Genomic DNA, 7,348 nt, shown 5'->3' on the forward strand with positions numbered 1-7,348 from the left:
CGCACAGACAGTGACCCAGCGGGGAATTGAACCTGGGACCGTGGTGCTGTGAAGCCACAGTGCTATCCACTTGTGCTACCATGCTGCCCTTGTGTCTGCAGGGTTTCGTCCGGTTTCCTCCCACGGTCCAAAGATGTTCTTGTTAGGTGGGGTTACTTGAATAGGGTGGGGGTGCTCTTTTGTGGGATAGGTGCACACTCGATAGGCTGAATGGCCTCCTTCCGCACTGTGTGGATTCTAATGTGGTTTCTCAATGTGCCAATAATTTGTTCATTTGCTTCTATATTGACCTGGTTTTAATTTAGATTCCAAGGGACCAGGATCTCTTTGGTGATTCCTTGAATTGAACAATTACACCTGGCTCCTTTACCCGAGCAATATGTCCCAGTAGTCTCAAAGCTGGCTGTGGCTACAATGTGTCTGATGCAAGGGGTAGTTAGCAGATAAAATCTCAGCCCTATAAAGGAAGTTTAGATATGCAAAGACTAGAAATTTGTGTAATATGTTTCTGGGGAAGGATGAAATGGGTCAATTGGGGAGAACACAAGAACAATGAAGCTGTTCTCTGGATAGTGGAGGAGGAAAGGCTTGGATTAGTCCATATTACCAAGAGGGAAAAAGGGAGTGATAATGTCAGACAACTTGAAATTTAAATACAAGCCCATTATATTGGCACGCCATCCACTACCTCCAGCATCCACTCCCTCCACCACTAATGCACAGTGGTAGCAGTGTGTAACATCTCATTGTGCACTGCAGCAACTCACCAAGGCTCCTTCAACAGTATCTTCCAAACCTGTGACCTCTATCTCCTAGAAGGACAAGGGCAGCAGATACATGGGAACACCACCACCTGCAAGTTCCCCTCCAAGTCACTCACCATCCTGACTCGGAAATATGTTACCGTGAGGCAGCACGTGGCACAGTGGTTAGCACAGTAGGCTAAATAGCTGGCTTGTAATGCAGAACAATGCCAGCAGCGCGGGTTCAATTTCCGTACAGGCCTCCACGAACAGGCGCCGGAATGTGGCGACTAGAGGTTTTTCACAGTAACTTCATTGAAGCCTACTTGTGACAATAAGCGATTATTATTATTAGAAAGCATCCTATCTGGCTGCATCACAGCCTGGTTTGGCAACTGCTCGACCCAAGACAGTACAGAACTACAGAGAGCCGTGAACACAGCCAGTCCATCACACAAAACCACCCCCCATCCACTGACTCTGTCTACACCTCCCGCTGCCTTGGGAAAGCGAACAGCATAATCAAAGATCCCTCCTACCCAGGTTATTCTCTCTTCCAACCTCTTCCATCCGGCAGGAGACACAAAAGTCTGAGAATGCACATTAACCAATTCAAAAACAGCTTGTTCCCCACTGTCACCAGACTCCTGAATGACCTTGGTATGAACTGAACTTTTTGTTTTCTTTTTTTTAAATTTAGAGTACCCAATTCATTTTTTCCAATTAAGGGGCAATTTAGCGTGTTCAGTCCACCCACCCTGCACATCTTTGTGTTGGGGCGAAATCCACGCAAACAAGGGGAGAATGTGCAAACTCCACACGGACAGTGACCCAGAGCCGGGATCGAACCTGGGACCTCGGCGCCGTGAGACTGCAGTGCTAACCACTGAGCCACCGTGCTGCCCTGTTATGGACTGAACTGATCACTCTGCACACCTTCTCTACAGCACCACACTCTGTATGCTTCACCCGATGTCTTTGTCTGTATTTACATTGTGTATCTGTTGCATGTCCTATGTTTTTCATGTGTGGAACAATCTGTCTGAACTGTACGTACAGCAATACTTTTCACTGTACCTCGGTGCACGTGACAATAAACCCAAATCCATCCCTATCTAGGAGAATAAATTGCTTCGGAAACCTGAGCACAAATGTCTCGGTTGACATTCCAGTGGTGTTCCTGAGGGAGTGCTGTAATTTCAAAGATGCCATTTTTTGAATGAGACGTTACACTGAGCCCCTGTCTTATGGATAAGGAAAATCCCATTCATGACTCAAAGGAGAGCAGGGAGTTATCTTTAGTGTTCTGGCTCTCTGTTCGTAGAATTTACAGTGCAGAAGGAGGCCATTCGACCCATTGAGTCTGCACCAACCCTTGGAGAGGGCACCCCACTTAAGCTCACACCTCCACCCTGTACCCGTAACCCCATCTAACCCTTTTTCTTTGGACACCAAGGGACAATTTATCATGGCCAATCCACCTACCTGCGCATCTTTGGACTGTGGGAAGAAACCGGAGCACCCGGAGGGAACCCACGCACACACGGGGTGAACGTGCAGACTCCGCACAGACAGTGACCGAGCGGGGAATCAAACCTGGGACCCTGGAACTGTGAAGCAACAGTGCTAACCACTGTGCTACCGTGCTGCCCTGTGCATCCCACCCCCACAACCTAAAGATATGCAGGATAGGTGGACTGGCCATGCTAAATTGCCACTTAAATGAGGGTAAAAAATCATTAGTGCCCGGCCAATAATTATCCTTTAATCAATATAACTAAAACAGATGTCCTGTTATGGGATTTTCCTGTGTATGAATTGACTGCCAGGGTTCTCTGAGTTGCAATTTGGCGACTACACTTCAGAAAATTACTGAATTAGCTATATAGTTTTTTCTCCACCTGGGTGAACTTTGCAAGTAAAAGTTAAAAAAAACTTTCTATGGATGAGTACAATGTAGATATCAAATGCCTACGGTGAAATGGTTTTGCTTCATAATGTGCAAGCTCACATCTGCTCAGCTTTTCACTGATGCCACTTGGCTTCCCCTACGGGCATTCAGTATTTGTTTGAGTTTGTAAGGTGCGGTTGATGATTTCTCACTTTTTTTCACAGGAGTACAAAGAGGTTTTCTTACTTGCTATCTACCCCCTTCCCCTCCCCCCATCCTGGAGCTTGCCACTTGAAAAACTAACTGACTGCTGAACCGGTAAAACCAGCTTTTTCTCCACTCAAAAAAGGATGGATGGATTCTCTTTCCCCCACCACCAGCACTTTCCCTTAATGACCCACAGGGTCATATACATGGCAACACAATGGACTTTGTGCTATCGGAGTCCAGGAAAAGTCAGATACTTAATGCATGTGGTTTAGAATTGAATGATGCAGATTGTAATGTTAGATTAATGTCGCAGAGAGTAGAAATTCAATTTAAGTACAATTTGCTGTTACTTGAACCAGGATCCACTGCAGCTAATATGGTGGGGTTGTTGAGTTTAATCAGAGTTTCAGATGGAGCATAATACACTAGTTATACAGCAAAGAAAATGACCATGACAAGTGGCAAGTACTGGCCTGGATCGGACATGACAGCTGGTATGCAGGAACTGCTCTTAAGCTTTTTTTCCTTTCCTCAATTACTGACTTCTGAAAGAATTTTCAAACAATGCAGGAGTGTTAGACTGAAGTAAGCATGGACCCACTATCAGAAGCTTCAGCCCACTGCCTCCTGCATTGACATATTTCCATTTCTTTCTTTATAAACCCTGTTTTTCAGTGTGTACCTGCGTGTTACATAGATTGGGATGGCATGGTGCGCACAGTGGTTAGCACTGCTGCCTCACAGCACGAGGGACTTGGGTTCAATTCCGGCCTCGAGTGACTTGGTGGAGTTTGTGCATTCTCCCCGTGTCTGCGTGGGTTTCCTCAGACGCCCCGATTTCCACCCACAGTACAAAGATGTGCGGTTTAGGTGGATTGGCCATGATAAATTGCCCGTTAATGACGAGGGATGTGCAGGTTAGATTGTGGGATTACGGGGATAGGGCGGGCTGGACACTCATAAATGGGCAGAGTGCTGATTCGAAGGGTCGGTGCAGACCTGATGGACCGACTGGCCTCCTTCTGCACTGTGGAGATTCTATGAATCTATGTCCCAATTGTCCAGTAAATGTTGTTCTTACTACAAAAGGCCCAGTCATATGTCAAGCTCTTTGTCTAAACCATTGAGTAAAAGCCCATCCTTATGTTACCTCCCAACTTTCATGGGCCTCTATAGCCCTTGCATGTAGTTTATAGTTTATGTTATTAACCAACCAGCATACCAGAGATTGCTTCCTTTATTCGTAGTGAAACAAAATTTGAGCCATTTAGAATCATGGAGGTCTACAGATCAGAAAAGGCCCTTCAGCCCATCACCCATTTCCAGTAACACCAAATTTATAGCCTCAATCTAATTTTCTAACTATTCCAAATAAAATGTCTTCCATACATGTATCCTATGCATATTTATAATTTCCAAAAGAACTCCCTATTCTGAGAGGGAGAAACACTTTCAATTCCTCATTTTCCATCTTCTATTAACTGTGGCATTTCAAGGTTGTTTGTTCAATAATTCAATCGGTGCATCAATGCACCTCAGCTAAGGTATAATTGTGAATAGGGCCATCAGGACCAGGAACTAAACAAATAATAACAATAATCATTATTAGTGTCACAAGTAGGCATATATTCACACTGTGAAAAGCCCCTCGTCGCCACATTCCGGCGCCTGTTCGGGTACACGGAGGGAGAATTCAGAATGTCCAATTCACCTATCAAGCACGTCTTTCAGGACTTGTGGGAGGAAACCGGAGCGCCCGGAGGAAACCCCACACAGACACAGGGAGAACGTGCTGACTCCGCACAGACAGTGACCCAAGCAGAATACTAACCTGGGTCCCTGGCGCTGTGAAGCAACAGTGCTAACCACTGCGCTGCCATGCCACCCTGAGATCACTGAGGCTATTCTTGTCCAGATATGTTGATTTGTGTTGTAAGCTACTTCCCACCATTTATTATCCCCTGATTTTTTTTTACTGCTTTTTCAGTTCCAGCATTAATTTATTACATCTTACCTCGGTGTCCCTGTGAAGAATTACTTTGTTTGATGATCTTAGACTTAGAGGTAGAATTGGATATCCAAATTTCACCCCACATTTTGTTGTGGAGTAATATTCACATGTACTCTGTGCACATTTGGTTCTTTCAGGTGTGAAGTGCGCATTTCTTACTTGAGTCAATTTTTGGAGTTTGAAACAGAAGGTTGGCCTAGATGTCAATCAAATGTTGGGTATCTGTTTTTAAAAATAAATTTAGAGTATCCAATTATTATATTTTTACATTTAAGGGGCAATTTAGCGTGGCCAAACCACCTACTCTGCACATCTTTGGGTTGTGGGGGTGAAACCCACGCAGACACGGGGAGAATTTGCAAACTCCACACAGACAGTGACCCGGGGCCAGGGTCGAACCCGGGTCTTCAGCGCTGTAAGCAGCAGTGCTAACCACTGCACCATTGTGCCCCCCGGGGTTTCTGATTGTTTTTGATGTCAGTCGAGCCTTTCTGTACCAGATTCAATAGGAAACTTCCAATCACAGCACACTGTCATCAGGGAAGATTGATCCTTGCTTTCCATAGACACTAATTATTTCATTAATTTTACCTTGCACTTATTGGAAATTCTGTCTTCTATCCACTGTTGATTTTAGCACATCCTGCAATTCTTTAATTTGATCTGAACCTTCCTTACTCGTTTTGGTTACAATTCCCTTCAGTTGTCCCCTCAGTCTCCTAAATTGCACTTTCTTCTCTAAAGCTCCATATTGTTTCTCTCTCGTACTTTAACCTTCTATGTCTGTCATTCTGGGGATACCAGATCTCACACTATCTTTTCCAGCGTTCCTTCCCAAAGCGCCCTCAACTATTTGTTGTACCATCTTGCCCCATGTTAAGAATTCCGCTGACTTTAAATGTGAGAGTATTCCAGAGCCCGGAAGGGTAACTTGGAACACTGGCTCTTTGTGGTGTATTTTTGAATTTGGTATAATGTGAGAAAATGAATGAAAATCGCTTATTGTCACGAGCAGGCTTCAATGAAGTTACTGTGAAAAGCCCCTAGTCGCCACATTCCGGCGCCTGTTCGGGGAGGCTGTTACGGGAAAAGATATGCAAACCAGTGAGGGGCAGGTCAGTCTTGTTGTAATCAATTAATAATGCACATTTATTAACTTGAAAGAAACACATAAAAAAGACTACAATACCCTACTACTGTACACTTAACTACAATAATGGCCATGCACACAGTATCTCATTAAGTTACCCCCTGTTCCCAGCTATCTACATTCCAGAACTCTGTCCCCAGCAATATTCAATATCATAAAACTCTATGAGCTAATTCCAGCATATAGTTACCACCCACAAATTATCTTGCAGTTTATGGTCATAGCTGCTACCAGCTGTATCTATTTTCCTCTTCACCTGGCGTACTCAGTTAACCTGCTATGGAATATACTGGTTTTTTTCTCCTTGATGCTACTCTATCTCAGTAACACCTTGGGCAGCACGGTAGCATAGTGGTTAGCACTGTGGCTTCACAGCACCAGGGTCCCAGGTGCAATTCCCTGCTGGGTCACTGTCTGTGCGAAGTCTGCACGTTTCCCAATGTCTGTGTGGGTTTCCTCCGGGTGCTCCGGTTTCCTCCCACAGTCCAAAGATGTGCAGGTTAGGTGGATTGGCCATGCTAAATTGCCCTTAGTGTCCAAAAAATGTTAGGAGGGGTTATTGGGTTAAGGGGATAGGGTTGAAGTGAGGGCTTAAGTGGGTCGGTGCAGACTATCAGGCTTTTAGCATAGAGATGTGAATTATATTCTTATCTCTCCACTTTTAACTCACCTCTTCTACAGTTGTAACACTTACTCTGTACACCATTGTTCAACCCTGAGTCACTTGGGTAAACACATGTTTTCCTGCTCCTAGGCTAATTCGCATATCAAAAACACCTTCAAACAAATACGTCCTTATCAATTCCATACATCACTTTATTTTATCCAAATTGTATTTTTTATCTATAATTAAAGTGCCCAAGGGGCAATTTAGCGTGGCCAATCCACCTACCCTACACATCGGGGAGAATTTGCAGACTCCACGTGGACCTAGGGCCGGAATCGAACCCGGGTCCTCGGCGCCGTGAGCATCAGTGCTAACCACTGCATCACCAAAGCTTATTTTTTAATCTTTATTTTACTCAATTCTTCATTCTTCCTTTTCTAATAAGATCTTGACACACTCTTCCATGGAGGTTATTTGCACCTGCGAGGCAGAGGTTTCTTAGGTTAACACAAAAGTAAAACAAAATATCTGCTTGTGCACCGACATTCTCGGGGCTATAGGATAACAATTTTCTAACAGGAGCTTTCCTGCGATTCCTGAAGGGTCAAAGAGGAGGTTTTACTGTGGATTACCTGTGCTTCTCTGTGAAACAGTAAGTTACTTGTACTGTTTTCAATTTGGTGTACTGATTTTGCTGCTCACGACGTAATCTAGGCTGTGGGGAGACCAAACATGA

Source organism: Scyliorhinus canicula, chromosome 1 (genome assembly GCF_902713615.1).
Source record: "Scyliorhinus canicula chromosome 1, sScyCan1.1, whole genome shotgun sequence".
Classification (NCBI taxonomy): Eukaryota; Metazoa; Chordata; class Chondrichthyes; order Carcharhiniformes; family Scyliorhinidae; genus Scyliorhinus; species Scyliorhinus canicula.